At 42.5% G+C, this 26384-nt stretch overlaps 49 non-coding genes and 1 pseudogene across 49 annotated transcripts; all 50 read right to left on the bottom strand.

Annotated features, from left to right (window-relative positions):
- Positions 1–31: 31 nt before the first annotated feature.
- On the bottom strand, positions 32–150 carry LOC140023271 (5S ribosomal RNA). Its single transcript, XR_011827241.1, has one exon. It is a non-coding gene; the product is annotated as a 5S ribosomal RNA (ribosomal RNA).
- A 413-nt stretch (positions 151–563) lies between these two features.
- Positions 564–682, bottom strand: LOC140022888 (5S ribosomal RNA). The gene has a single exon (XR_011826866.1). It is a non-coding gene; the product is annotated as a 5S ribosomal RNA (ribosomal RNA).
- Positions 683–1099: 417 nt separating this feature from the next.
- On the bottom strand, positions 1100–1218 carry LOC140023659 (5S ribosomal RNA). Its single transcript, XR_011827628.1, has one exon. It is a non-coding gene; the product is annotated as a 5S ribosomal RNA (ribosomal RNA).
- A 416-nt stretch (positions 1219–1634) lies between these two features.
- LOC140021806 (5S ribosomal RNA) lies at positions 1635–1753 on the bottom strand. Its single transcript, XR_011825788.1, has one exon. It is a non-coding gene; the product is annotated as a 5S ribosomal RNA (ribosomal RNA).
- A 413-nt stretch (positions 1754–2166) lies between these two features.
- On the bottom strand, positions 2167–2285 carry LOC140022887 (5S ribosomal RNA). The gene has a single exon (XR_011826865.1). It is a non-coding gene; the product is annotated as a 5S ribosomal RNA (ribosomal RNA).
- A 417-nt stretch (positions 2286–2702) lies between these two features.
- On the bottom strand, positions 2703–2821 carry LOC140023658 (5S ribosomal RNA). Its single transcript, XR_011827627.1, has one exon. It is a non-coding gene; the product is annotated as a 5S ribosomal RNA (ribosomal RNA).
- Positions 2822–3237: 416 nt separating this feature from the next.
- On the bottom strand, positions 3238–3356 carry LOC140024423 (5S ribosomal RNA). The gene has a single exon (XR_011828396.1). It is a non-coding gene; the product is annotated as a 5S ribosomal RNA (ribosomal RNA).
- Positions 3357–3772: 416 nt separating this feature from the next.
- LOC140023301 (5S ribosomal RNA) lies at positions 3773–3891 on the bottom strand. Its single transcript, XR_011827271.1, has one exon. It is a non-coding gene; the product is annotated as a 5S ribosomal RNA (ribosomal RNA).
- Positions 3892–4304: 413 nt separating this feature from the next.
- On the bottom strand, positions 4305–4423 carry LOC140023657 (5S ribosomal RNA). The gene has a single exon (XR_011827626.1). It is a non-coding gene; the product is annotated as a 5S ribosomal RNA (ribosomal RNA).
- A 416-nt stretch (positions 4424–4839) lies between these two features.
- On the bottom strand, positions 4840–4958 carry LOC140021804 (5S ribosomal RNA). Its single transcript, XR_011825786.1, has one exon. It is a non-coding gene; the product is annotated as a 5S ribosomal RNA (ribosomal RNA).
- Positions 4959–5371: 413 nt separating this feature from the next.
- LOC140022885 (5S ribosomal RNA) lies at positions 5372–5490 on the bottom strand. Its single transcript, XR_011826863.1, has one exon. It is a non-coding gene; the product is annotated as a 5S ribosomal RNA (ribosomal RNA).
- Positions 5491–5907: 417 nt separating this feature from the next.
- LOC140023656 (5S ribosomal RNA) lies at positions 5908–6026 on the bottom strand. Its single transcript, XR_011827625.1, has one exon. It is a non-coding gene; the product is annotated as a 5S ribosomal RNA (ribosomal RNA).
- Positions 6027–6442: 416 nt separating this feature from the next.
- On the bottom strand, positions 6443–6561 carry LOC140021803 (5S ribosomal RNA). Its single transcript, XR_011825785.1, has one exon. It is a non-coding gene; the product is annotated as a 5S ribosomal RNA (ribosomal RNA).
- Positions 6562–6974: 413 nt separating this feature from the next.
- On the bottom strand, positions 6975–7093 carry LOC140022884 (5S ribosomal RNA). The gene has a single exon (XR_011826862.1). It is a non-coding gene; the product is annotated as a 5S ribosomal RNA (ribosomal RNA).
- A 417-nt stretch (positions 7094–7510) lies between these two features.
- On the bottom strand, positions 7511–7629 carry LOC140023655 (5S ribosomal RNA). The gene has a single exon (XR_011827624.1). It is a non-coding gene; the product is annotated as a 5S ribosomal RNA (ribosomal RNA).
- A 416-nt stretch (positions 7630–8045) lies between these two features.
- On the bottom strand, positions 8046–8164 carry LOC140023300 (5S ribosomal RNA). The gene has a single exon (XR_011827270.1). It is a non-coding gene; the product is annotated as a 5S ribosomal RNA (ribosomal RNA).
- Positions 8165–8580: 416 nt separating this feature from the next.
- On the bottom strand, positions 8581–8699 carry LOC140022883 (5S ribosomal RNA). The gene has a single exon (XR_011826861.1). It is a non-coding gene; the product is annotated as a 5S ribosomal RNA (ribosomal RNA).
- A 417-nt stretch (positions 8700–9116) lies between these two features.
- On the bottom strand, positions 9117–9235 carry LOC140023293 (5S ribosomal RNA). The gene has a single exon (XR_011827263.1). It is a non-coding gene; the product is annotated as a 5S ribosomal RNA (ribosomal RNA).
- Positions 9236–9651: 416 nt separating this feature from the next.
- LOC140024867 (5S ribosomal RNA) lies at positions 9652–9770 on the bottom strand. Its single transcript, XR_011828843.1, has one exon. It is a non-coding gene; the product is annotated as a 5S ribosomal RNA (ribosomal RNA).
- A 416-nt stretch (positions 9771–10186) lies between these two features.
- LOC140023292 (5S ribosomal RNA) lies at positions 10187–10305 on the bottom strand. Its single transcript, XR_011827262.1, has one exon. It is a non-coding gene; the product is annotated as a 5S ribosomal RNA (ribosomal RNA).
- A 416-nt stretch (positions 10306–10721) lies between these two features.
- On the bottom strand, positions 10722–10840 carry LOC140023653 (5S ribosomal RNA). The gene has a single exon (XR_011827622.1). It is a non-coding gene; the product is annotated as a 5S ribosomal RNA (ribosomal RNA).
- Positions 10841–11256: 416 nt separating this feature from the next.
- Positions 11257–11375, bottom strand: LOC140023270 (5S ribosomal RNA). The gene has a single exon (XR_011827240.1). It is a non-coding gene; the product is annotated as a 5S ribosomal RNA (ribosomal RNA).
- A 413-nt stretch (positions 11376–11788) lies between these two features.
- On the bottom strand, positions 11789–11907 carry LOC140023782 (5S ribosomal RNA). Its single transcript, XR_011827748.1, has one exon. It is a non-coding gene; the product is annotated as a 5S ribosomal RNA (ribosomal RNA).
- Positions 11908–12324: 417 nt separating this feature from the next.
- On the bottom strand, positions 12325–12443 carry LOC140023652 (5S ribosomal RNA). The gene has a single exon (XR_011827621.1). It is a non-coding gene; the product is annotated as a 5S ribosomal RNA (ribosomal RNA).
- Positions 12444–12859: 416 nt separating this feature from the next.
- On the bottom strand, positions 12860–12978 carry LOC140021802 (5S ribosomal RNA). The gene has a single exon (XR_011825784.1). It is a non-coding gene; the product is annotated as a 5S ribosomal RNA (ribosomal RNA).
- A 413-nt stretch (positions 12979–13391) lies between these two features.
- Positions 13392–13510, bottom strand: LOC140022882 (5S ribosomal RNA). The gene has a single exon (XR_011826860.1). It is a non-coding gene; the product is annotated as a 5S ribosomal RNA (ribosomal RNA).
- A 417-nt stretch (positions 13511–13927) lies between these two features.
- Positions 13928–14046, bottom strand: LOC140023651 (5S ribosomal RNA). Its single transcript, XR_011827620.1, has one exon. It is a non-coding gene; the product is annotated as a 5S ribosomal RNA (ribosomal RNA).
- Positions 14047–14462: 416 nt separating this feature from the next.
- On the bottom strand, positions 14463–14581 carry LOC140023299 (5S ribosomal RNA). Its single transcript, XR_011827269.1, has one exon. It is a non-coding gene; the product is annotated as a 5S ribosomal RNA (ribosomal RNA).
- Positions 14582–14997: 416 nt separating this feature from the next.
- LOC140022881 (5S ribosomal RNA) lies at positions 14998–15116 on the bottom strand. The gene has a single exon (XR_011826859.1). It is a non-coding gene; the product is annotated as a 5S ribosomal RNA (ribosomal RNA).
- Positions 15117–15533: 417 nt separating this feature from the next.
- On the bottom strand, positions 15534–15652 carry LOC140023650 (5S ribosomal RNA). The gene has a single exon (XR_011827619.1). It is a non-coding gene; the product is annotated as a 5S ribosomal RNA (ribosomal RNA).
- Positions 15653–16068: 416 nt separating this feature from the next.
- LOC140024358 (5S ribosomal RNA) lies at positions 16069–16187 on the bottom strand. The gene has a single exon (XR_011828331.1). It is a non-coding gene; the product is annotated as a 5S ribosomal RNA (ribosomal RNA).
- A 416-nt stretch (positions 16188–16603) lies between these two features.
- Positions 16604–16722, bottom strand: LOC140022880 (5S ribosomal RNA). The gene has a single exon (XR_011826858.1). It is a non-coding gene; the product is annotated as a 5S ribosomal RNA (ribosomal RNA).
- Positions 16723–17139: 417 nt separating this feature from the next.
- LOC140022879 (5S ribosomal RNA) lies at positions 17140–17258 on the bottom strand. The gene has a single exon (XR_011826857.1). It is a non-coding gene; the product is annotated as a 5S ribosomal RNA (ribosomal RNA).
- A 416-nt stretch (positions 17259–17674) lies between these two features.
- Positions 17675–17793, bottom strand: LOC140022878 (5S ribosomal RNA). Its single transcript, XR_011826856.1, has one exon. It is a non-coding gene; the product is annotated as a 5S ribosomal RNA (ribosomal RNA).
- Positions 17794–18210: 417 nt separating this feature from the next.
- LOC140024836 (5S ribosomal RNA) lies at positions 18211–18329 on the bottom strand. Its single transcript, XR_011828812.1, has one exon. It is a non-coding gene; the product is annotated as a 5S ribosomal RNA (ribosomal RNA).
- A 416-nt stretch (positions 18330–18745) lies between these two features.
- LOC140023291 (5S ribosomal RNA) lies at positions 18746–18864 on the bottom strand. The gene has a single exon (XR_011827261.1). It is a non-coding gene; the product is annotated as a 5S ribosomal RNA (ribosomal RNA).
- Positions 18865–19280: 416 nt separating this feature from the next.
- Positions 19281–19399, bottom strand: LOC140023790 (5S ribosomal RNA). Its single transcript, XR_011827756.1, has one exon. It is a non-coding gene; the product is annotated as a 5S ribosomal RNA (ribosomal RNA).
- A 416-nt stretch (positions 19400–19815) lies between these two features.
- Positions 19816–19934, bottom strand: LOC140023290 (5S ribosomal RNA). The gene has a single exon (XR_011827260.1). It is a non-coding gene; the product is annotated as a 5S ribosomal RNA (ribosomal RNA).
- Positions 19935–20350: 416 nt separating this feature from the next.
- On the bottom strand, positions 20351–20469 carry LOC140023789 (5S ribosomal RNA). The gene has a single exon (XR_011827755.1). It is a non-coding gene; the product is annotated as a 5S ribosomal RNA (ribosomal RNA).
- Positions 20470–20885: 416 nt separating this feature from the next.
- Positions 20886–21004, bottom strand: LOC140023289 (5S ribosomal RNA). Its single transcript, XR_011827259.1, has one exon. It is a non-coding gene; the product is annotated as a 5S ribosomal RNA (ribosomal RNA).
- Positions 21005–21420: 416 nt separating this feature from the next.
- Positions 21421–21539, bottom strand: LOC140023649 (5S ribosomal RNA). Its single transcript, XR_011827618.1, has one exon. It is a non-coding gene; the product is annotated as a 5S ribosomal RNA (ribosomal RNA).
- Positions 21540–21955: 416 nt separating this feature from the next.
- Positions 21956–22074, bottom strand: LOC140023298 (5S ribosomal RNA). Its single transcript, XR_011827268.1, has one exon. It is a non-coding gene; the product is annotated as a 5S ribosomal RNA (ribosomal RNA).
- A 416-nt stretch (positions 22075–22490) lies between these two features.
- On the bottom strand, positions 22491–22609 carry LOC140022877 (5S ribosomal RNA). Its single transcript, XR_011826855.1, has one exon. It is a non-coding gene; the product is annotated as a 5S ribosomal RNA (ribosomal RNA).
- Positions 22610–23026: 417 nt separating this feature from the next.
- LOC140022876 (5S ribosomal RNA) lies at positions 23027–23145 on the bottom strand. Its single transcript, XR_011826854.1, has one exon. It is a non-coding gene; the product is annotated as a 5S ribosomal RNA (ribosomal RNA).
- Positions 23146–23561: 416 nt separating this feature from the next.
- Positions 23562–23680, bottom strand: LOC140023648 (5S ribosomal RNA). The gene has a single exon (XR_011827617.1). It is a non-coding gene; the product is annotated as a 5S ribosomal RNA (ribosomal RNA).
- A 416-nt stretch (positions 23681–24096) lies between these two features.
- On the bottom strand, positions 24097–24215 carry LOC140022874 (5S ribosomal RNA). Its single transcript, XR_011826852.1, has one exon. It is a non-coding gene; the product is annotated as a 5S ribosomal RNA (ribosomal RNA).
- Positions 24216–24632: 417 nt separating this feature from the next.
- LOC140024036 (5S ribosomal RNA) lies at positions 24633–24751 on the bottom strand. The gene has a single exon (XR_011828007.1). It is a non-coding gene; the product is annotated as a 5S ribosomal RNA (ribosomal RNA).
- Positions 24752–25164: 413 nt separating this feature from the next.
- Positions 25165–25283, bottom strand: LOC140025129 (5S ribosomal RNA; annotated as a pseudogene).
- Positions 25284–25699: 416 nt separating this feature from the next.
- LOC140023647 (5S ribosomal RNA) lies at positions 25700–25818 on the bottom strand. The gene has a single exon (XR_011827616.1). It is a non-coding gene; the product is annotated as a 5S ribosomal RNA (ribosomal RNA).
- Positions 25819–26234: 416 nt separating this feature from the next.
- Positions 26235–26353, bottom strand: LOC140022873 (5S ribosomal RNA). Its single transcript, XR_011826851.1, has one exon. It is a non-coding gene; the product is annotated as a 5S ribosomal RNA (ribosomal RNA).
- Positions 26354–26384: the final 31 nt, after the last annotated feature.

Here is a 26384-nt window from a genome sequence, read left to right as displayed (position 1 = left end):
AGGAAATTTGGATTTCGAAACAAAAAAGAGAGGGGTGCAACACGAGGACTTCCCAGGGGGTCACCCATCCTAATACTGCTTACGCCCAAGCACGCTTAACTTCGGAGTTCTGATGGGATACGGTGCATTAGTGCTGGTATGATCACACCCACAACGTTCCTTTCGCTTTATTCTTTTAAACTACCCCGTCCAGCGAAGCAGTGTGGCTTTTCTAGACCGGAATTCATTTTAAGCGTCAATTGAAGCATTTTCCTCTTATCCTTTTATTTATTTACTTTATATTTTTTTGTTATTGATTTGCACCCTGTTTTTTTCCATCATCCCGCAACTCTAAATTATCATGAAATCAATCCTTCACGCTTGCGCTGATACATTTGCGCCGACAGATTTGAGCGACGATCCGGGCTTTGATCGAGCCGTACCGTTCCTGATTTGTCTCGCGCCTTCAGATCCTCCTTCACGCTTCGACAAGAAGCAAAATATTAAGCAATCGTTCCGACGGAGCTAAATTACTACAGGATAAAGAACGAATAGGAAATTTGGATTTCGAAACAAAAAAGAGAGGGGTGCAACACGAGGACTTCCCAGGGGGTCACCAATCCAAGTACTACTCTCGCCCAAACACGCTTAATTTCGAAGTTCTGATGGGATCCGGTGCATTAGTGCTGGTATGATCGCACCCGCCATATTCCTTTCGCTTTATTCTTTTAAACTACCCCGTCCTGCGAAGCAGTGTGGCTTTTCTAGACCGAAATTCATTTTAAGCGTCAATTCAAGTATTTTTCTATTATCCTTTTATTTATTTGCTTTCATATTTTTTTTTTGTTATTGATTTGCCCCCTGTTTTTTTTCATCATCCCGCAACTCTAAATTATCATGAAATCAATCCTTCACGCTTGCGCTGATACATTTGCGCCGACAAATTTGAGCGACGATCCGGGCTTTGATCGAGCCGTACCGTTCCTGATTTGTCTCGCGCCTTCAGATCCTCGTTCACGCTTCGACAAGAATCAAAATATTAAGCAATCGTTCCGACGGAGCTAAATTACTACAGGATAAAGAACGAATAGGAAATTTGGATTTCGAAACAAAAAAGAGAGGGATGCAACACGAGGACTTCCCAGGGGGTCACCAATCCAAGTACTACTCTCGCCCAAACACGCTTAATTTCGAAGTTCTGATGGGATCCGGTGCATTAGTGCTGGTATGATCGCACCCGCCATATTCCTTTCGCTTTATTCTTTTAAACTACCCCGTCCTGCGAAGCAGTGTAGCTTTTCTAGACCGAAATTCATTTTAAGCGTCAATTCAAGTATTTTCCTATTATCCTTTTATTTATTTGCTTTCATATTTTTTTTTGTTATTGATTTGCCCCCTGTTTTTTTCCATCATCCCGCAACTCTAAATTATCATGAAATCAATCCTTCACGCTTGCGCTGATACATTTGCGCCGACAAATTTGAGCGACGATCCGGGCTTTGATCGAGCCGTACCGTTCCTGATTTGTCTCGCGCCTTCAGATCCTCCTTCACGCTTCGACAAGAAGCAAAATATTAAGCAATCGTTCCGACGGAGCTAAATTACTACAGGATAAAGAACGAATAGGAAATTTGGATTTCGAAACAAAAAAGAGAGGGGTGCAACACGAGGACTTCCCAGGGGGTCACCCATCCTAATACTGCTTACGCCCAAGCACGCTTAACTTCGGAGTTCTGATGGGATACGGTGCATTAGTGCTGGTATGATCGCACCCACAACGTTCCTTTCGCTTTATTCTTTTAAACTACCCCGTCCAGCGAAGCAGTGTGGCTTTTCTAGACCGGAATTCATTTTAAGCGTCAATTGAAGCATTTTCCTCTTATCCTTTTATTTATTTACTTTATATTTTTTTGTTATTGATTTGCACCCTGTTTTTTTCCATCATCCCGCAACTCTAAATTATCATGAAATCAATCCTTCACGCTTGCGCTGATACATTTGCGCCGACAAATTTGAGCGACGATCCGGGCTTTGATCGAGCCGTACCGTTCCTGATTTGTCTCGCGCCTTCAGATCCTCCTTCACGCTTCGACAAGAAGCAAAATATTAAGCAATCGTTCCGACGGAGCTAAATTACTACAGGATAAAGAACGAATAGGAAATTTGGATTTCGAAACAAAAAAGAGAGGGGTGCAACACGAGGACTTCCCAGGGGGTCACCAATCCAAGTACTACTCTCGCCCAAACACGCTTAATTTCGAAGTTCTGATGGGATCCGGTGCATTAGTGCTGGTATGATCGCACCCGCCATATTCCTTTCGCTTTATTCTTTTAAACTACCCCGTCCTGCGAAGCAGTGTGGCTTTTCTAGACCGAAATTCATTTTAAGCGTCAATTCAAGTATTTTTCTATTATCCTTTTATTTATTTGCTTTCATATTTTTTTTTTGTTATTGATTTGCCCCCTGTTTTTTTTCATCATCCCGCAACTCTAAATTATCATGAAATCAATCCTTCACGCTTGCGCTGATACATTTGCGCCGACAAATTTGAGCGACGATCCGGGCTTTGATCGAGCCGTACCGTTCCTGATTTGTCTCGCGCCTTCAGATCCTCCTTCACGCTTCGACAAGAATCAAAATATTAAGCAATCGTTCCGACGGAGCTAAATTACTACAGGATAAAGAACGAATAGGAAATTTGGATTTCGAAACAAAAAAGAGAGGGATGCAACACGAGGACTTCCCAGGGGGTCACCAATCCAAGTACTACTCTCGCCCAAACACGCTTAATTTCGAAGTTCTGATGGGATCCGGTGCATTAGTGCTGGTATGATCGCACCCGCCATATTCCTTTCGCTTTATTCTTTTAAACTACCCCGTCCTGCGAAGCAGTGTAGCTTTTCTAGACCGAAATTCATTTTAAGCGTCAATTCAAGCATTTTCCTATTATCCTTTTATTTATTTGCTTTCATATTTTTTTTTGTTATTGATTTGCCCCCTGTTTTTTTCCATCATCCCGCAACTCTAAATTATCATGAAATCAATCCTTCACGCTTGCGCTGATACATTTGCGCCGACAAATTTGAGCGACGATCCGGGCTTTGATCGAGCCGTACCGTTCCTGATTTGTCTCGCGCCTTCAGATCCTCCTTCACGCTTCGACAAGAAGCAAAATATTAAGCAATCGTTCCGACGGAGCTAAATTACTACAGGATAAAGAACGAATAGGAAATTTGGATTTCGAAACAAAAAAGAGAGGGGTGCAACACGAGGACTTCCCAGGGGGTCACCCATCCTAATACTGCTTACGCCTAAGCACGCTTAACTTCGGAGTTCTGATGAGATACGGTGCATTAGTGCTGGTATGATCGCACCCACAACGTTCCTTTCGCTTTATTCTTTTAAACTACCCCGTCCTGCGAAGCAGTGTGGCTTTTCTAGACCGAAATTCATTTTAAGCGTCAATTCAAGCATTTTCCTATTATCCTTTTATTTATTTGCTTTCATATTTTTTTTTGATATTGATTTGCCCCCTGTTTTTTTCCATCATCCTGCAAATCTAAATTATCATGAAATCAATCCTTCACTCTTGCGCTGATACATTTGCGCCGACAAATTTGAGCGACGATCCGGGCTTTGATCGAGCCGTACCGTTCCTGATTTGTCTCGCGCCTTCAGATCCTCCTTCACGCTTCGACAAGAAGCAAAATATTAAGCAATCGTTCCGACGGAGCTAAATTACTACAGGATAAAGAACGAATAGGAAATTTGGATTTCGAAACAAAAAAGAGAGGGGTGCAACACGAGGACTTCCCAGGGGGTCACCCATCCTAATACTGCTTACGCCCAAGCACGCTTAACTTCGGAGTTCTGATGAGATACGGTGCATTAGTGCTGGTATGATCGCACCCACAACGTTCCTTTCGCTTTATTCTTTTAAACTACCCCGTCCAGCGAAGCAGTGTGGCTTTTCTAGACCGGAATTCATTTTAAGCGTCAATTGAAGCATTTTCCTCTTATCCTTTTATTTATTTACTTTATATTTTTTTGTTATTGATTTGCACCCTGTTTTTTTCCATCATCCCGCAACTCTAAATTATCATGAAATCAATCCTTCACGCTTGCGCTGATACATTTGCGCCGACAAATTTGAGCGACGATCCGGGCTTTGATCGAGCCGTACCGTTCCTGATTTGTCTCGCGCCTTCAGATCCTCCTTCACGCTTCGACAAGAATCAAAATATTAAGCAATCGTTCCGACGGAGCTAAATTACTACAGGATAAAGAACGAATAGGAAATTTGGATTTCGAAACAAAAAAGAGAGGGATGCAACACGAGGACTTCCCAGGGGGTCACCAATCCAAGTACTACTCTCGCCCAAACACGCTTAATTTCGAAGTTCTGATGGGATCCGGTGCATTAGTGCTGGTATGATCGCACCCGCCATATTCCTTTCGCTTTATTCTTTTAAACTACCCCGTCCTGCGAAGCAGTGTAGCTTTTCTAGACCGAAATTCATTTTAAGCGTCAATTCAAGCATTTTCCTATTATCCTTTTTATTTATTTGCTTTCATATTTTTTTTGTTATTGATTTGCCCCCTGTTTTTTTCCATCATCCCGCAACTCTAAATTATCATGAAATCAATCCTTCACGCTTGCGCTGATACATTTGCGCCGACAAATTTGAGCGACGATCCGGGCTTTGATCGAGCCGTACCGTTCCTGATTTGTCTCGCGCCTTCAGATCCTCCTTCACGCTTCGACAAGAAGCAAAATATTAAGCAATCGTTCCGACGGAGCTAAATTACTACAGGATAAAGAACGAATAGGAAATTTGGATTTCGAAACAAAAAAGAGAGGGGTGCAACACGAGGACTTCCCAGGGGGTCACCCATCCTAATACTGCTTACGCCCAAGCACGCTTAACTTCGGAGTTCTGATGGGATACGGTGCATTAGTGCTGGTATGATCGCACCCACAACGTTCCTTTCGCTTTATTCTTTTAAACTACCCCTTCCAGCGAAGCAGTGTGGCTTTTCTAGACCGGAATTCATTTTAAGCGTCAATTGAAGCATTTTCCTCTTATCCTTTTATTTATTTACTTTATATTTTTTTGTTATTGATTTGCACCCTGTTTTTTTCCATCATCCCGCAACTCTAAATTATCATGAAATCAATCCTTCACGCTTGCGCTGATACATTTGCGCCGACAGATTTGAGCGACGATCCGGGCTTTGATCGAGCCGTACCGTTCCTGATTTGTCTCGCGCCTTCAGATCCTCCTTCACGCTTCGACAAGAAGCAAAATATTAAGCAATCGTTCCGACGGAGCTAAATTACTACAGGATAAAGAACGAATAGGAAATTTGGATTTCGAAACAAAAAAGAGAGGGGTGCAACACGAGGACTTCCCAGGGGGTCACCAATCCAAGTACTACTCTCGCCCAAACACGCTTAATTTCGAAGTTCTGATGGGATCCGGTGCATTAGTGCTGGTATGATCGCACCCGCCATATTCCTTTCGCTTTATTCTTTTAAACTACCCCGTCCTGCGAAGCAGTGTGGCTTTTCTAGACCGAAATTCATTTTAAGCGTCAATTCAAGTATTTTTCTATTATCCTTTTATTTATTTGCTTTCATATTTTTTTTTTGTTATTGATTTGCCCCCTGTTTTTTTTCATCATCCCGCAACTCTAAATTATCATGAAATCAATCCTTCACGCTTGCGCTGATACATTTGCGCCGACAAATTTGAGCGACGATCCGGGCTTTGATCGAGCCGTACCGTTCCTGATTTGTCTCGCGCCTTCAGATCCTCGTTCACGCTTCGACAAGAATCAAAATATTAAGCAATCGTTCCGACGGAGCTAAATTACTACAGGATAAAGAACGAATAGGAAATTTGGATTTCGAAACAAAAAAGAGAGGGATGCAACACGAGGACTTCCCAGGGGGTCACCAATCCAAGTACTACTCTCGCCCAAACACGCTTAATTTCGAAGTTCTGATGGGATCCGGTGCATTAGTGCTGGTATGATCGCACCCGCCATATTCCTTTCGCTTTATTCTTTTAAACTACCCCGTCCTGCGAAGCAGTGTAGCTTTTCTAGACCGAAATTCATTTTAAGCGTCAATTCAAGCATTTTCCTATTATCCTTTTATTTATTTGCTTTCATATTTTTTTTTGTTATTGATTTGCCCCCTGTTTTTTTCCATCATCCCGCAACTCTAAATTATCATGAAATCAATCCTTCACGCTTGCGCTGATACATTTGCGCCGACAAATTTGAGCGACGATCCGGGCTTTGATCGAGCCGTACCGTTCCTGATTTGTCTCGCGCCTTCAGATCCTCCTTCACGCTTCGACAAGAAGCAAAATATTAAGCAATCGTTCCGACGGAGCTAAATTACTACAGGATAAAGAACGAATAGGAAATTTGGATTTCGAAACAAAAAAGAGAGGGGTGCAACACGAGGACTTCCCAGGGGGTCACCCATCCTAATACTGCTTACGCCCAAGCACGCTTAACTTCGGAGTTCTGATGGGATACGGTGCATTAGTGCTGGTATGATCGCACCCACAACGTTCCTTTCGCTTTATTCTTTTAAACTACCCCGTCCAGCGAAGCAGTGTGGCTTTTCTAGACCGGAATTCATTTTAAGCGTCAATTGAAGCATTTTCCTCTTATCCTTTTATTTATTTACTTTATATTTTTTTGTTATTGATTTGCACCCTGTTTTTTTCCATCATCCCGCAACTCTAAATTATCATGAAATCAATCCTTCACGCTTGCGCTGATACATTTGCGCCGACAAATTTGAGCGACGATCCGGGCTTTGATCGAGCCGTACCGTTCCTGATTTGTCTCGCGCCTTCAGATCCTCCTTCACGCTTCGACAAGAAGCAAAATATTAAGCAATCGTTCCGACGGAGCTAAATTACTACAGGATAAAGAACGAATAGGAAATTTGGATTTCGAAACAAAAAAGAGAGGGGTGCAACACGAGGACTTCCCAGGGGGTCACCAATCCAAGTACTACTCTCGCCCAAACACGCTTAATTTCGAAGTTCTGATGGGATCCGGTGCATTAGTGCTGGTATGATCGCACCCGCCATATTCCTTTCGCTTTATTCTTTTAAACTACCCCGTCCTGCGAAGCAGTGTGGCTTTTCTAGACCGAAATTCATTTTAAGCGTCAATTCAAGTATTTTTCTATTATCCTTTTATTTATTTGCTTTCATATTTTTTTTTTGTTATTGATTTGCCCCCTGTTTTTTTTCATCATCCCGCAACTCTAAATTATCATGAAATCAATCCTTCACGCTTGCGCTGATACATTTGCGCCGACAAATTTGAGCGACGATCCGGGCTTTGATCGAGCCGTACCGTTCCTGATTTGTCTCGCGCCTTCAGATCCTCCTTCACGCTTCGACAAGAATCAAAATATTAAGCAATCGTTCCGACGGAGCTAAATTACTACAGGATAAAGAACGAATAGGAAATTTGGATTTCGAAACAAAAAAGAGAGGGATGCAACACGAGGACTTCCCAGGGGGTCACCAATCCAAGTACTACTCTCGCCCAAACACGCTTAATTTCGAAGTTCTGATGGGATCCGGTGCATTAGTGCTGGTATGATCGCACCCGCCATATTCCTTTCGCTTTATTCTTTTAAACTACCCCGTCCTGCGAAGCAGTGTAGCTTTTCTAGACCGAAATTCATTTTAAGCGTCAATTCAAGCATTTTCCTATTATCCTTTTATTTATTTGCTTTCATATTTTTTTTTGTTATTGATTTGCCCCCTGTTTTTTTCCATCATCCCGCAACTCTAAATTATCATGAAATCAATCCTTCACGCTTGCGCTGATACATTTGCGCCGACAAATTTGAGCGACGATCCGGGCTTTGATCGAGCCGTACCGTTCCTGATTTGTCTCGCGCCTTCAGATCCTCCTTCACGCTTCGACAAGAAGCAAAATATTAAGCAATTGTTCCGACGGAGCTAAATTATTACAGGATAAAGAACGAATAGGAAATTTGGATTTCGAAACAAAAAAGAGAGGGGTGCAACACGAGGACTTCCCAGGGGGTCACCCATCCTAATACTGCTTACGCCCAAGCACGCTTAACTTCGGAGTTCTGATGAGATACGGTGCATTAGTGCTGGTATGATCGCACCCACAACGTTCCTTTCGCTTTATTCTTTTAAACTACCCCGTCCTGCGAAGCAGTGTGGCTTTTCAAGACCGAAATTCATTTTAAGCGTCAATTCAAGCATTTTCCTATTATCCTTTTATTTATTTTCTTTCATATTTTTTTTTGATATTGATTTGCCCCCTATTTTTTTCCATCATCCCGCAACTCTAAATTATCATGAAATCAATCCTTCACGCTTGCGCTGATACATTTGCGCCGACAAATTTGAGCGACGATCCGGGCTTTGATCGAGCCGTACCGTTCCTGATTTGTCTCGCGCCTTCAGATCCTCCTTCACGCTTCGACAAGAAGCAAAATATTAAGCAATCGTTCCGACGGAGCTAAATTACTACAGGATAAAGAACGAATAGGAAATTTGGATTTCGAAACAAAAAAGAGAGGGGTGCAACACGAGGACTTCCCAGGGGGTCACCAATCCAAGTACTACTCTCGCCCAAACACGCTTAATTTCGAAGTTCTGATGGGATCCGGTGCATTAGTGCTGGTATGATCGCACCCGCCATATTCCTTTCGCTTTATTCTTTTAAAGTACCCCGTCCTGCGAAGCAGTGTGGCTTTTCTAGACCGAAATTCATTTTAAGCGTCAATTCAAGTATTTTTCTATTATCCTTTTATTTATTTGCTTTCATATTTTTTTTTTGTTATTGATTTGCCCCCTGTTTTTTTTCATCATCCCGCAACTCTAAATTATCATGAAATCAATCCTTCACGCTTGCGCTGATACATTTGCGCCGACAAATTTGAGCGACGATCCGGGCTTTGATCGAGCCGTACCGTTCCTGATTTGTCTCGCGCCTTCAGATCCTCCTTCACGCTTCGACAAGAAGCAAAATATTAAGCAATCGTTCCGACGGAGCTAAATTACTACAGGATAAAGAACGAATAGGAAATTTGGATTTCGAAACAAAAAAGAGAAGGGTGCAACACGAGGACTTCCCAGGGGGTCACCAATCCAAGTACTACTCTCGCCCAAACACGCTTAATTTCGAAGTTCTGATGGGATCCGGTGCATTAGTGCTGGTATGATCGCACCCGCCACGTTCCTTTCGCTTTATTCTTTTAAACTACCCCGTCCTGCGAAGCAGTGTGGCTTTTCTAGACCGAAATTCATTTTAAGCGTCAATTCAAGCATTTTCCTATTATCGTTTTATTTATTTGCTTTCATAATTTTTTTTGTTATTGATTTGCCCCCTGTTTTTTTCCATCATCCCGCAACTCTAAATTATCATGAAATCAATCCTTCACGTTTGCGCTGATACATTTGCGCCGACAAATTTGAGCGACGATCCGGGCTTTGATCGAGCCGTACCGTTCCTGATTTGTCTCGCGCCTTCAGATCCTCCTTCACGCTTCGACAAGAAGCAAAATATTAAGCAATCGTTCCGACGGAGCTAAATTACTACAGGATAAAGAACGAATAGGAAATTTGGATTTCGAAACAAAAAAGAGAAGGGTGCAACACGAGGACTTCCCAGGGGGTCACCCATCCTAATACTGCTTACGCCCAAGCACGGTTAACTTCGGAGTTCTGATTGGATACGGTGCATTAGTGCTGGTATGATCGCACCCACAACGTTCCTTTCGCTTTATTCTTTTAAACTACCCCGTCCTGCGAAGCAGTGTGGCTTTTCTAGACCGAAATTCATTTTAAGCGTCAATTCAAGCATTTTCCTATTATCCTTTTATTTATTTGCTTTCATATTTTTTTTTGATATTGATTTGCCCCCTGTTTTTTTCCATCATCCCGCAACTCTAAATTATCATGAAATCAATCCTTCACGCTTGCGCTGATACATTTGCGCCGACAAATTTGAGCGACGATCCGGGCTTTGATCGAGCCGTACCGTTCCTGATTTGTCTCGCGCCTTCAGATCCTCCTTCACGCTTCGACAAGAAGCAAAATATTAAGCAATCGTTCCGACGGAGCTAAATTACTACAGGATAAAGAACGAATAGGAAATTTGGATTTCGAAACAAAAAAGAGAAGGGTGCAACACGAGGACTTCCCAGGGGGTCACCAATCCAAGTACTACTCTCGCCCAAACACGCTTAATTTCGAAGTTCTGATGGGATCCGGTGCATTAGTGCTGGTATGATCGCACCCGCCACGTTCCTTTCGCTTTATTCTTTTAAACTACCCCGTCCTGCGAAGCAGTGTGGCTTTTCTAGACCGAAATTCATTTTAAGCGTCAATTCAAGCATTTTCCTATTATCGTTTTATTTATTTGCTTTCATAATTTTTTTTGTTATTGATTTGCCCCCTGTTTTTTTCCATCATCCCGCAACTCTAAATTATCATGAAATCAATCCTTCACGTTTGCGCTGATACATTTGCGCCGACAAATTTGAGCGACGATCCGGGCTTTGATCGAGCCGTACCGTTCCTGATTTGTCTCGCGCCTTCAGATCCTCCTTCACGCTTCGACAAGAATCAAAATATTAAGCAATCGTTCCGACGGAGCTAAATTACTACAGGATAAAGAACGAATAGGAAATTTGGATTTCGAAACAAAAAAGAGAGGGATGCAACACGAGGACTTCCCAGGGGGTCACCAATCCAAGTACTACTCTCGCCCAAACACGCTTAATTTCGAAGTTCTGATGGGATCCGGTGCATTAGTGCTGGTATGATCGCACCCGCCATATTCCTTTCGCTTTATTCTTTTAAACTACCCCGTCCTGCGAAGCAGTGTAGCTTTTCTAGACCGAAATTCATTTTAAGCGTCAATTCAAGCATTTTCCTATTATCCTTTTTATTTATTTGCTTTCATATTTTTTTTGTTATTGATTTGCCCCCTGTTTTTTTCCATCATCCCGCAACTCTAAATTATCATGAAATCAATCCTTCACGCTTGCGCTGATACATTTGCGCCGACAAATTTGAGCGACGATCCGGGCTTTGATCGAGCCGTACCGTTCCTGATTTGTCTCGCGCCTTCAGATCCTCCTTCACGCTTCGACAAGAAGCAAAATATTAAGCAATCGTTCCGACGGAGCTAAATTACTACAGGATAAAGAACGAATAGGAAATTTGGATTTCGAAACAAAAAAGAGAGGGGTGCAACACGAGGACTTCCCAGGGGGTCACCCATCCTAATACTGCTTACGCCCAAGCACGCTTAACTTCGGAGTTCTGATGGGATACGGTGCATTAGTGCTGGTATGATCACACCCACAACGTTCCTTTCGCTTTATTCTTTTAAACTACCCCGTCCAGCGAAGCAGTGTGGCTTTTCTAGACCGGAATTCATTTTAAGCGTCAATTGAAGCATTTTCCTCTTATCCTTTTATTTATTTACTTTATATTTTTTTGTTATTGATTTGCACCCTGTTTTTTTCCATCATCCCGCAACTCTAAATTATCATGAAATCAATCCTTCACGCTTGCGCTGATACATTTGCGCCGACAGATTTGAGCGACGATCCGGGCTTTGATCGAGCCGTACCGTTCCTGATTTGTCTCGCGCCTTCAGATCCTCCTTCACGCTTCGACAAGAAGCAAAATATTAAGCAATCGTTCCGACGGAGCTAAATTACTACAGGATAAAGAACGAATAGGAAATTTGGATTTCGAAACAAAAAAGAGAGGGGTGCAACACGAGCACTTCCCAGGGGGTCACCAATCCAAGTACTACTCTCGCCCAAACACGCTTAATTTCGAAGTTCTGATGGGATCCGGTGCATTAGTGCTGGTATGATCGCACCCGCCATATTCCTTTCGCTTTATTCTTTTAAACTACCCCGTCCTGCGAAGCAGTGTGGCTTTTCTAGACCGAAATTCATTTTAAGCGTCAATTCAAGTATTTTTCTATTATCCTTTTATTTATTTGCTTTCATATTTTTTTTTTGTTATTGATTTGCCCCCTGTTTTTTTTCATCATCCCGCAACTCTAAATTATCATGAAATCAATCCTTCACGCTTGCGCTGATACATTTGCGCCGACAAATTTGAGCGACGATCCGGGCTTTGATCGAGCCGTACCGTTCCTGATTTGTCTCGCGCCTTCAGATCCTCGTTCACGCTTCGACAAGAATCAAAATATTAAGCAATCGTTCCGACGGAGCTAAATTACTACAGGATAAAGAACGAATAGGAAATTTGGATTTCGAAACAAAAAAGAGAGGGATGCAACACGAGGACTTCCCAGGGGGTCACCAATCCAAGTACTACTCTCGCCCAAACACGCTTAATTTCGAAGTTCTGATGGGATCCGGTGCATTAGTGCTGGTATGATCGCACCCGCCATATTCCTTTCGCTTTATTCTTTTAAACTACCCCGTCCTGCGAAGCAGTGTAGCTTTTCTAGACCGAAATTCATTTTAAGCGTCAATTCAAGTATTTTCCTATTATCCTTTTATTTATTTGCTTTCATATTTTTTTTTGTTATTGATTTGCCCCCTGTTTTTTTCCATCATCCCGCAACTCTAAATTATCATGAAATCAATCCTTCACGCTTGCGCTGATACATTTGCGCCGACAAATTTGAGCGACGATCCGGGCTTTGATCGAGCCGTACCGTTCCTGATTTGTCTCGCGCCTTCAGATCCTCCTTCACGCTTCGACAAGAAGCAAAATATTAAGCAATCGTTCCGACGGAGCTAAATTACTACAGGATAAAGAACGAATAGGAAATTTGGATTTCGAAACAAAAAAGAGAGGGGTGCAACACGAGGACTTCCCAGGGGGTCACCCATCCTAATACTGCTTACGCCCAAGCACGCTTAACTTCGGAGTTCTGATGGGATACGGTGCATTAGTGCTGGTATGATCGCACCCACAACGTTCCTTTCGCTTTATTCTTTTAAACTACCCCGTCCAGCGAAGCAGTGTGGCTTTTCTAGACCGGAATTCATTTTAATCGTCAATTGAACCTTTTTCCTCTTATCCTTTTATTTATTTACTTTATATTTTTTTGTTATTGATTTGCACCCTGTTTTTTTCCATCATCCCGCAACTCTAAATTATCATGAAATCAATCCTTCACGCTTGCGCTGATACATTTGCGCCGACAAATTTGAGCGACGATCCGGGCTTTGATCGAGCCGTACCGTTCCTGATTTGTCTCGCGCCTTCAGATCCTCCTTCACGCTTCGACAAGAAGCAAAATATTAAGCAATCGTTCCGACGGAGCTAAATTACTACAGGATAAAGAACGAATAGGAAATTTGGATTTCGAAACAAAAAAGAGAGGGGTGCAACACGAGGACTTCCCAGGGGGTCACCAATCCAAGTACTACTCTCGCCCAAACACGCTTAATTTCGAAGTTCTGATGGGATCCGGTGCATTAGTGCTGGTATGATCGCACCCGCCATATTCCTTTCGCTTTATTCTTTTAAACTACCCCGTCCTGCGAAGCAGTGTGGCTTTTCTAGACCGAAATTCATTTTAAGCGTCAATTCAAGTATTTTTCTATTATCCTTTTATTTATTTGCTTTCATATTTTTTTTTTGTTATTGATTTGCCCCCTGTTTTTTTTCATCATCCCGCAACTCTAAATTATCATGAAATCAATCCTTCACGCTTGCGCTGATACATTTGCGCCGACAAATTTGAGCGACGATCCGGGCTTTGATCGAGCCGTACCGTTCCTGATTTGTCTCGCGCCTTCAGATCCTCCTTCACGCTTCGACAAGAATCAAAATATTAAGCAATCGTTCCGACGGAGCTAAATTACTACAGGATAAAGAACGAATAGGAAATTTGGATTTCGAAACAAAAAAGAGAGGGATGCAACACGAGGACTTCCCAGGGGGTCACCAATCCAAGTACTACTCTCGCCCAAACACGCTTAATTTCGAAGTTCTGATGGGATCCGGTGCATTAGTGCTGGTATGATCGCACCCGCCATATTCCTTTCGCTTTATTCTTTTAAACTACCCCGTCCTGCGAAGCAGTGTAGCTTTTCTAGACCGAAATTCATTTTAAGCGTCAATTCAAGCATTTTCCTATTATCCTTTTATTTATTTGCTTTCATATTTTTTTTTGTTATTGATTTGCCCCCTGTTTTTTTCCATCATCCCGCAACTCTAAATTATCATGAAATCAATCCTTCACGCTTGCGCTGATACATTTGCGCCGACAAATTTGAGCGACGATCCGGGCTTTGATCGAGCCGTACCGTTCCTGATTTGTCTCGCGCCTTCAGATCCTCCTTCACGCTTCGACAAGAAGCAAAATATTAAGCAATTGTTCCGACGGAGCTAAATTATTACAGGATAAAGAACGAATAGGAAATTTGGATTTCGAAACAAAAAAGAGAGGGGTGCAACACGAGGACTTCCCAGGGGGTCACCCATCCTAATACTGCTTACGCCCAAGCACGCTTAACTTCGGAGTTCTGATGAGATACGGTGCATTAGTGCTGGTATGATCGCACCCACAACGTTCCTTTCGCTTTATTCTTTTAAACTACCCCGTCCTGCGAAGCAGTGTGGCTTTTCTAGACCGAAATTCATTTTAAGCGTCAATTCAAGCATTTTCCTATTATCCTTTTATTTATTTTCTTTCATATTTTTTTTTGATATTGATTTGCCCCCTATTTTTTTCCATCATCCCGCAACTCTAAATTATCATGAAATCAATCCTTCACGCTTGCGCTGATACATTTGCGCCGACAAATTTGAGCGACGATCCGGGCTTTGATCGAGCCGTACCGTTCCTGATTTGTCTCGCGCCTTCAGATCCTCCTTCACGCTTCGACAAGAAGCAAAATATTAAGCAATCGTTCCGACGGAGCTAAATTACTACAGGATAAAGAACGAATAGGAAATTTGGATTTCGAAACAAAAAAGAGAGGGGTGCAACACGAGGACTTCCCAGGGGGTCACCAATCCAAGTACTACTCTCGCCCAAACACGCTTAATTTCGAAGTTCTGATGGGATCCGGTGCATTAGTGCTGGTATGATCGCACCCGCCATATTCCTTTCGCTTTATTCTTTTAAAGTACCCCGTCCTGCGAAGCAGTGTGGCTTTTCTAGACCGAAATTCATTTTAAGCGTCAATTCAAGTATTTTTCTATTATCCTTTTATTTATTTGCTTTCATATTTTTTTTTTGTTATTGATTTGCCCCCTGTTTTTTTTCATCATCCCGCAACTCTAAATTATCATGAAATCAATCCTTCACGCTTGCGCTGATACATTTGCGCCGACAAATTTGAGCGACGATCCGGGCTTTGATCGAGCCGTACCGTTCCTGATTTGTCTCGCGCCTTCAGATCCTCCTTCACGCTTCGACAAGAAGCAAAATATTAAGCAATCGTTCCGACGGAGCTAAATTACTACAGGATAAAGAACGAATAGGAAATTTGGATTTCGAAACAAAAAAGAGAGGGATGCAACACGAGGACTTCCCAGGGGGTCACCAATCCAAGTACTACTCTCGCCCAAACACGCTTAATTTCGAAGTTCTGATGGGATCCGGTGCATTAGTGCTGGTATGATCGCACCCGCCATATTCCTTTCGCTTTATTCTTTTAAACTACCCCGTCCTGCGAAGCAGTGTGGCTTTTCTAGACCGAAATTCATTTTAAGCGTCAATTCAAGCATTTTCCTATTATCGTTTTATTTATTTGCTTTCATAATTTTTTTTGTTATTGATTTGCCCCCTGTTTTTTTCCATCATCCCGCAACTCTAAATTATCATGAAATCAATCCTTCACGTTTGCGCTGATACATTTGCGCCGACAAATTTGAGCGACTATCCGGGCTTTGATCGAGCCGTACCGTTCCTGATTTGTCTCGCGCCTTCAGATCCTCCTTCACGCTTCGACAAGAAGCAAAATATTAAGCAATCGTTCCGACGGAGCTAAATTACTACAGGATAAAGAACGAATAGGAAATTTGGATTTCGAAACAAAAAAGCGAGGGATGCAACACGAGGACTTCCCAGGGGGTCACCAATCCAAGTACTACTCTCGCCCAAACACGCTTAATGTCGAAGTTCTGATGGGATCCGGTGCATTAGTGCTGGTATGATCGCACCCGCCATATTCCTTTCGCTTTATTCTTTTAAACTACCCCGTCCTGCGAAACAGTGTAGCTTTTCTAGACCGAAATTCATTTTAAGCGTCAATTCAAGCATTTTCCTATTATCCTTTTATTTATTTGCTTTCATATTTTTTTTTGTTATTGATTTGCCCCCTGTTTTTTTCCATCATCCCGCAACTCTAAATTATCTTGAAATCAATCCTTCACGCTTGCGCTGATACATTTGCGCCGACAAATTTGAGCGACGATCCGGGCTTTGATCGAGCCGTACCGTTCCTGATTTGTCTCGCGCCTTCAGATCCTCCTTCACGCTTCGACAAGAAGCAAAATATTAGGCAATCGTTCCGACGGAGCTAAATTACTACAGGATAAAGAGCGAATAGGAAATTTGGATTTCGAAACAAAAAAGAGAGGGGTGCAACACGAGGACTTCCCAGGGGGTCACCAATCCAAGTACTACTCTCGCCCAAACACGCTTAATTTCGAAGTTCTGATGGGATCCGGTGCATTAGTGCTGGTATGATCGCACCCGCCATATTCCTTTCGCTTTATTCTTTTAAACTACCCCGTCCTGCGAAGCAGTGTGGCTTTTCTAGACCGAAATTCATTTTAAGCGTCAATTCAAGTATTTTCCTATTATCCTTTTATTTATTTGCTTTCATATTTTTTTTTTGTTATTGATTTGCCCCCTGTTTTTTTCCATCATCCCGCAACTCTAAATTATCATGAAATCAATCCTTCACGCTTGCGCTGATACATTTGCGCCGACAAATTTGAGCGACGATCCGGGCTTTGATCGAGCCGTACCGTTCCTGATTTGTCTCGCGCCTTCAGATCCTCCTTCACGCTTCGACAAGAAGCAAAATATTAAGCAATCGTTCCGACGGAGCTAAATTACTACAGGATAAAGAACGAATAGGAAATTTGGATTTCGAAACAAAAAAGAGAGGGGTGCAACACGAGGACTTCCCAGGGGGTCACCAATCCAAGTACTACTCTCGCCCAAACACGCTTAATTTCGAAGTTCTGATGGGATCCGGTGCATTAGTGCTGGTATGATCGCACCCGCCATATTCCTTTCGCTTTATTCTTTTAAACTACCCCGTCCTGCGAAACAGTGTAGCTTTTCTAGACCGAAATTCATTTTAAGCGTCAATTCAAGCATTTTCCTATTATCCTTTTATTTATTTGCTTTCATATTTTTTTTTGTTATTGATTTGCCCCCTGTTTTTTTCCATCATCCCGCAACTCTAAATTATCTTGAAATCAATCCTTCACGCTTGCGCTGATACATTTGCGCCGACAAATTTGAGCGACGATCCGGGCTTTGATCGAGCCGTACCGTTCCTGATTTGTCTCGCGCCTTCAGATCCTCCTTCACGCTTCGACAAGAAGCAAAATATTAGGCAATCGTTCCGACGGAGCTAAATTACTACAGGATAAAGAGCGAATAGGAAATTTGGATTTCGAAACAAAAAAGAGAGGGGTGCAACACGAGGACTTCCCAGGGGGTCACCAATCCAAGTACTACTCTCGCCCAAACACGCTTAATTTCGAAGTTCTGATGGGATCCGGTGCATTAGTGCTGGTATGATCGCACCCGCCATATTCCTTTCGCTTTATTCTTTTAAACTACCCCGTCCTGCGAAGCAGTGTGGCTTTTCTAGACCGAAATTCATTTTAAGCGTCAATTCAAGTATTTTCCTATTATCCTTTTATTTATTTGCTTTCATATTTTTTTTTTGTTATTGATTTGCCCCCTGTTTTTTTCCATCATCCCGCAACTCTAAATTATCATGAAATCAATCCTTCACGCTTGCGCTGATACATTTGCGCCGACAAATTTGAGCGACGATCCGGGCTTTGATCGAGCCGTACCGTTCCTGATTTGTCTCGCGCCTTCAGATCCTCCTTCACGCTTCGACAAGAAGCAAAATATTAAGCAATCGTTCCGACGGAGCTAAATTACTACAGGATAAAGAACGAATAGGAAATTTGAATTTCGAAACAAAAAAGAAAGGGGTGCAACACGAGGACTTCCCAGGGGGTCACCCATCCTAATACTGCTTACGCCCAAGCACGGTTAACTTCGGAGTTCTGATTGGATACGGTGCATTAGTGCTGGTATGATCGCACCCACAACGTTCCTTTCGCTTTATTCTTTTAAACTACCCCGTCCTGCGAAGCAGTGTGGCTTTTCTAGACCGAAATTCATTTTAAGCGTCAATTCAAGCATTTTCCTATTATCCTTTTATTTATTTGCTTTCATATTTTTTTTTGATATTGATTTGCCCCCTGTTTTTTTCCATCATCCCGCAACTCTAAATTATCATGAAATCAATCCTTCACGCTTGCGCTGATACATTTGCGCCGACAAATTTGAGCGACGATCCGGGCTTTGATCGAGCCGTACCGTTCCTGATTTGTCTCGCGCCTTCAGATCCTCCTTCACGCTTCGACAAGAAGCAAAATATTAAGCAATCGTTCCGACGGAGCTAAATTACTACAGGATAAAGAACGAATAGGAAATTTGGATTTCGAAACAAAAAAGAGAAGGGTGCAACACGAGGACTTCCCAGGGGGTCACCAATCCAAGTACTACTCTCGCCCAAACACGCTTAATTTCGAAGTTCTGATGGGATCCGGTGCATTAGTGCTGGTATGATCGCACCCGCCACGTTCCTTTCGCTTTATTCTTTTAAACTACCCCGTCCTGCGAAGCAGTGTGGCTTTTCTAGACCGAAATTCATTTTAAGCGTCAATTCAAGCATTTTCCTATTATCCTTTTATTTATTTGCTTTCATATTTTTTTTTATTATTGATTTGCCCCCTGTTTTTTTCCATCATCCCGCAACTCTAAATTATCATGAAATCAATCCTTCACGCTTGCGCTGATACATTTGCGCCGACAAATTTGAGCGACGATCCGGGCTTTCATCGAGCCGTACCGTTCCTGATTTGTCTCGCGCCTTCAGATCCTCCTTCACGCTTCGACAAGAAGCAAAATATTAAGCAATCGTTCCGACGGAGCTAAATTACTACAGGATAAAGAACGAATAGGAAATTTGAATTTCGAAACAAAAAAGAGAGGGGTGCAACACGAGGACTTCCCAGGGGGTCACCCATCCTAATACTGCTTACGCCCAAGCACGGTTAACTTCGGAGTTCTGATGGGATACGGTGCATTAGTGCTGGTATGATCGCACCCACAACGTTCCTTTCGCTTTATTCTTTTAAACTACCCCGTCCTGCGAAGCAGTGTGGCTTTTCTAGACCGAAATTCATTTTAAGCGTCAATTCAAGCATTTTCCTATTATCCTTTTATTTATTTGCTTTCATATTTTTTTTTGATATTGATTTGCCCCCTGTTTTTTTCCATCATCCCGCAACTCTAAATTATCATGAAATCAATCCTTCACGCTTGCGCTGATACATTTGCGCCGACAAATTTGAGCGACGATCCGGGCTTTGATCGAGCCGTACCGTTCCTGATTTGTCTCGCGCCTTCAGATCCTCCTTCACGCTTCGACAAGAAGCAAAATATTAAGCAATCGTTCCGACGGAGCTAAATTACTACAGGATAAAGAACGAATAGGAAATTTGGATTTCGAAACAAAAAAGAGAAGGGTGCAACACGAGGACTTCCCAGGGGGTCACCAATCCAAGTACTACTCTCGCCCAAACACGCTTAATTTCGAAGTTCTGATGGGATCCGGTGCATTAGTGCTGGTATGATCGCACCCGCCACGTTCCTTTCGCTTTATTCTTTTAAACTACCCCGTCCTGCGAAGCAGTGTGGCTTTTCTAGACCGAAATTCATTTTAAGCGTCAATTCAAGCATTTTCCTATTATCCTTTTATTTATTTGCTTTCATATTTTTTTTTATTATTGATTTGCCCCCTGTTTTTTTCCATCATCCCGCAACTCTAAATTATCATGAAATCAATCCTTCACGCTTGCGCTGATACATTTGCGCCGACAAATTTGAGCGACGATCCGGGCTTTCATCGAGCCGTACCGTTCCTGATTTGTCTCGCGCCTTCAGATCCTCCTTCACGCTTCGACAAGAAGCAAAATATTAAGCAATCGTTCCGACGGAGCTAAATTACTACAGGATAAAGAACGAATAGGAAATTTGAATTTCGAAACAAAAAAGAGAGGGGTGCAACACGAGGACTTCCCAGGGGGTCACCCATCCTAATACTGCTTACGCCCAAGCACGGTTAACTTCGGAGTTCTGATGGGATACGGTGCATTAGTGCTGGTATGATCGCACCCACAACGTTCCTTTCGCTTTATTCTTTTAAACTACCCCGTCCTGCGAAGCAGTGTGGCTTTTCTAGACCGAAATTCATTTTAAGCGTCAATTCAAGCATTTTCCTATTATCCTTTTATTTATTTGCTTTCATATTTTTTTTTGATATTGATTTGCCCCCTGTTTTTTTCCATCATCCCGCAACTCTAAATTATCATGAAATCAATCCTTCACGCTTGCGCTGATACATTTGCGCCGACAAATTTGAGCGACGATCCGGGCTTTGATCGAGCCGTACCGTTCCTGATTTGTCTCGCGCCTTCAGATCCTCCTTCACGCTTCGACAAGAAGCAAAATATTAAGCAATCGTTCCGACGGAGCTAAATTACTACAGGATAAAGAACGAATAGGAAATTTGGATTTCGAAACAAAAAAGAGAAGGGTGCAACACGAGGACTTCCCAGGGGGTCACCAATCCAAGTACTACTCTCGCCCAAACACGCTTAATTTCGAAGTTCTGATGGGATCCGGTGCATTAGTGCTGGTATGATCGCACCCGCCACGTTCCTTTCGCTTTATTCTTTTAAACTACCCCGTCCTGCGAAGCAGTGTGGCTTTTCTAGACCGAAATTCATTTTAAGCGTCAATTCAAGCATTTTCCTATTATCCTTTTATTTATTTGCTTTCATATTTTTTTTTATTATTGATTTGCCCCCTGTTTTTTTCCATCATCCCGCAACTCTAAATTATCATGAAATCAATCCTTCACGCTTGCGCTGATACATTTGCGCCGACAAATTTGAGCGACGATCCGGGCTTTGATCGAGCCGTACCGTTCCTGATTTGTCTCGCGCCTTCAGATCCTCCTTCACGCTTCGACAAGAATCAAAATATTAAGCAATCGTTCCGACGGAGCTAAATTACTACAGGATAAAGAACGAATAGGAAATTTGGATTTCGAAACAAAAAAGAGAGGGATGCAACACGAGGACTTCCCAGGGGGTCACCAATCCAAGTACTACTCTCGCCCAAACACGCTTAATTTCGAAGTTCTGATGGGATCCGGTGCATTAGTGCTGGTATGATCGCACCCGCCATATTCCTTTCGCTTTATTCTTTTAAACTACCCCGTCCTGCGAAGCAGTGTAGCTTTTCTAGACCGAAATTCATTTTAAGCGTCAATTCAAGCATTTTCCTATTATCCTTTTATTTATTTGCTTTCATATTTTTTTTTGTTATTGATTTGCCCCCTGTTTTTTTCCATCATCCCGCAACTCTAAATTATCATGAAATCAATCCTTCACGCTTGCGCTGATACATTTGCGCCGACAAATTTGAGCGACGATCCGGGCTTTGATCGAGCCGTACCGTTCCTGATTTGTCTCGCGCCTTCAGATCCTCCTTCACGCTTCGACAAGAAGCAAAATATTAAGCAATTGTTCCGACGGAGCTAAATTATTACAGGATAAAGAACGAATAGGAAATTTGGATTTCGAAACAAAAAAGAGAGGGGTGCAACACGAGGACTTCCCAGGGGGTCACCCATCCTAATACTGCTTACGCCCAAGCACGCTTAACTTCGGAGTTCTGATGAGATACGGTGCATTAGTGCTGGTATGATCGCACCCACAACGTTCCTTTCGCTTTATTCTTTTAAACTACCCCGTCCTGCGAAGCAGTGTGGCTTTTCTAGACCGAAATTCATTTTAAGCGTCAATTCAAGCATTTTCCTATTATCCTTTTATTTATTTTCTTTCATATTTTTTTTTGATATTGATTTGCCCCCTATTTTTTTCCATCATCCCGCAACTCTAAATTATCATGAAATCAATCCTTCACGCTTGCGCTGATACATTTGCGCCGACAAATTTGAGCGACGATCCGGGCTTTGATCGAGCCGTACCGTTCCTGATTTGTCTCGCGCCTTCAGATCCTCCTTCACGCTTCGACAAGAAGCAAAATATTAAGCAATCGTTCCGACGGAGCTAAATTACTACAGGATAAAGAACGAATAGGAAATTTGGATTTCGAAACAAAAAAGAGAGGGGTGCAACACGAGGACTTCCCAGGGGGTCACCAATCCAAGTACTACTCTCGCCCAAACACGCTTAATTTCGAAGTTCTGATGGGATCCGGTGCATTAGTGCTGGTATGATCGCACCCGCCATATTCCTTTCGCTTTATTCTTTTAAACTACCCCGTCCTGCGAAGCAGTGTGGCTTTTCTAGACCGAAATTCATTTTAAGCGTCAATTCAAGTATTTTTCTATTATCCTTTTATTTATTTGCTTTCATATTTTTTTTTTGTTATTGATTTGCCCCCTGTTTTTTTTCATCATCCCGCAACTCTAAATTATCATGAAATCAATCCTTCACGCTTGCGCTGATACATTTGCGCCGACAAATTTGAGCGACGATCCGGGCTTTGATCGAGCCGTACCGTTCCTGATTTGTCTCGCGCCTTCAGATCCTTCTTCACGCTTCGACAAGAAGCAAAATATTAAGCAATCGTTCCGACGGAGCTAAATTACTACAGGATAAAGAACGAATAGGAAATTTGGATTTCGAAACAAAAAAGAGAGGGGTGCAACACGAGGACTTCCCAGGGGGTCACCAATCCAAGTACTACTCTCGCCCAAACACGCTTAATTTCGAAGTTCTGATGGGATCCGGTGCATTAGTGCTGGTATGATCGCACCCGCCATATTCCTTTCGCTTTATTCTTTTAAACTACCCCGTCCTGCGAAGCAGTGTGGCTTTTCTAGACCGAAATTCATTTTAAGCGTCAATTCAAGCATTTTCCTATTATCCTTTTATTTATTTGCTTTCATATTTTTTTTTTATATTGATTTGCCCCCTGTTTTTTTCCATCATCCCGCAACTCTAAATTATCATGAAATCAATCCTTCACGCTTGCGCTGATACATTTGCGCCGACAAATTTGAGCGACGATCCGGGCTTTGATCGAGCCGTACCGTTCCTGATTTGTCTCGCGCCTTCAGATCCTCCTTCACGCTTCGACAAGAATCAAAATATTAAGCAATCGTTTCGACGGAGCTAAATTAATACAGGATAAAGAACGAATAGGAAATTTGGATTTCGAAACAAAAAAGAGAGGGATGCAACACGAGGACTTCCCAGGGGGTCACCAATCCAAGTACTACTCTCGCCCAAACACGCTTAATTTCGAAGTTCTGATGGGATCCGGTGCATTAGTGCTGGTATGATCGCACCCGCCATATTCCTTTCGCTTTATTCTTTTAAACTACCCCGTCCTGCGAAGCAGTGTAGCTTTTCTAGACCGAAATTCATTTTAAGCGTCAATTCAAGCATTTTCCTATTATCCTTTTATTTATTTGCTTTCATATTTTTTTTTGTTATTGATTTGTCCCCTGTTTTTTTCCATCATCCCGCAACTCTAAATTATCATGAAATCAATCCTTCACGCTTGCGCTGATACATTTGCGCCGACAAATTTGAGCGACGATCCGGGCTTTGATCGAGCCGTACCGTTCCTGATTTGTCTCGCGCCTTCAGATCCTCCTTCACGCTTCGACAAGAAGCAAAATATTAAGCAATCGTTCCGACGGAGCTAAATTACTACAGGATAAAGAACGAATAGGAAATTTGGATTTCGAAACAAAAAAGAGAGGGGTGCAACACGAGGACTTCCCAGGGGGTCACCAATCCAAGTACTACTCTCGCCCAAACACGCTTAATTTCGAAGTTCTGATGGGATCCGGTGCATTAGTGCTGGTATGATCGCACCCGCCATATTCCTTTCGCTTTATTCTTTTAAACTACCCCGTCCTGCGAAGCAGTGTGGCTTTTCTAGACCGAAATTCATTTTAAGCGTCAATTCAAGCATTTTCCTATTATCCTTTTATTTATTTGCTTTCATATTTTTTTTTTGTTATTGATTTGCCCCCTGTTTTTTTCCATCATCCCGCAACTCTAAATTATCATGAAATCAATCCTTCACGCTTGCGCTGATACATTTGCGCCGACAAATTTGAGCGACGATCCGGGCTTTGATCGAGCCGTACCGTTCCTGATTTGTCTCGCGCCTTCAGATCCTCCTTCACGCTTCGACAAGAAGCAAAATATTAAGCATTCGTTCCGACGGAGCTAAATTACTACAGGATAAAGAACGAATAGGAAATTTGGATTTCGAAACAAAAAAGAGAGGGGTGCAACACGAGGACTTCCCAGGGGGTCACCCATCCTAATACTGCTTACGCCCAAGAACGCTTAACTTCGGAGTTCTGATGGGATACGGTGCATTAGTGCTGGTATGATCGCACCCACAACGTTCCTTTCGCTTTATTCTTTTAAACTACCCCGTCCAGCGAAGCAGTGTGGCTTTTCTAGACCGGAATTCATTTTAAGCGTCAATTGAAGCATTTTCCTCTTATCCTTTTATTTATTTACTTTATATTTTTTTGTTATTGATTTGCACCCTGTTTTTTTCCATCATCCCGCAACTCTAAATTATCATGAAATCAATCCTTCACGCTTGCGGTGATACATTTGCGCCGACAAATTTGAGCGACGATCCGGGCTTTGATCGAGCCGTACCGTTCCTGATTTGTCTCGCGCCTTCAGATCCTCCTTCACGCTTCGACAAGAAGCAAAATATTAAGCAATCGTTCCGACGGAGCTAAATTACTACAGGATAAAGAACGAATAGGAAATTTGGATTTCGAAACAAAAAAGAGAGGGGTGCAACACGAGGACTTCCTAGGGGGTCACCAATCCAAGTGCTACTCTAGCCCAAACACGCTTAATTTCGAAGTTCTGATGGGATCCGGTGCATTAGTGCTGGTATGATCGCACCCGCCATATTCCTTTCGCTTTATTCTTTTAAACTACCCCGTCCTGCGAAGCAGTGTGGCTTTTCTAGACCGAAATTCATTTTAAGCGTCAATTCAAGTATTTTCCTATTATCCTTTTATTTATTTGCTTTCATATTTTTTTTTTATATTGATTTGCCCCCTGTTTTTTTCCATCATCCCGCAACTCTAAATTATCATGAAATCAATCCTTCACGCTTGCGCTGATACATTTGCGCCGACAAATTTGAGCGACGATCCGGGCTTTGATCGAGCCGTACCGTTCCTGATTTGTCTCGCGCCTTCAGATCCTCCTTCACGCTTCGACAAGAAGCAAAATATTATGCAATCGTTCCGACGGAGCTAAATTACTACAGGATAAAGAACGAATAGGAAATTTGGATTTCGAAACAAAAAAGCGAGGGATGCAACACGAGGACTTCCCAGGGGGTCACCAATCCAAGTACTACTCTCGCCCAAACACGCTTAATTTCGAAGTTCTGATGGGATCCGGTGCATTAGTGCTGGTATGATCGCACCCGCCATATTCCTTTCGCTTTATTCTTTTAAACTACCCCGTCCTGCGAAGCAGTGTTGCTTTTCTAGACCGAAATTCATTTTAAGCGTCAATTCAAGCATTTTCCTATTATCCTTTTATTTATTTGCTTTCATATTTTTTTTTGTTATTGATTTGCCCCCTGTTTTTTTCCATCATCCCGCAACTCTAAATTATCATGAAATCAATCCTTCACGCTTGCGCTGATACATTTGCGCCGACAAATTTGAGCGACGATCCGGGCTTTGATCGAGCCGTACCGTTCCTGATTTGTCTCGCGCCTTCAGATCCTCCTTCACGCTTCGACAAGAAGCAAAATATTAAGCAATCGTTCCGACGGAGCTAAATTACTACAGGATAAAGAACGAATAGGAAATTTGGATTTCGAAACAAAAAAGAGAGGGGTGCAACACGAGGACTTCCCAGGGGGTCACCAATCCAAGTACTACTCTCGCCCAAACACGCTTAATTTCGAAGTTCTGATGGGATCCGGTGCATTAGTGCTGGTATGATCGCACCCGCCATATTCCTTTCGCTTTATTCTTTTAAAC

This window comes from Coffea arabica, chromosome 11e (assembly GCF_036785885.1).
Source record: "Coffea arabica cultivar ET-39 chromosome 11e, Coffea Arabica ET-39 HiFi, whole genome shotgun sequence".
NCBI lineage: Eukaryota > Viridiplantae > Streptophyta > Magnoliopsida > Gentianales > Rubiaceae > Coffea > Coffea arabica.
Note: the sequence above shows the minus strand (reverse complement) of the source record. Positions and strands in the feature narration are given on the sequence as shown.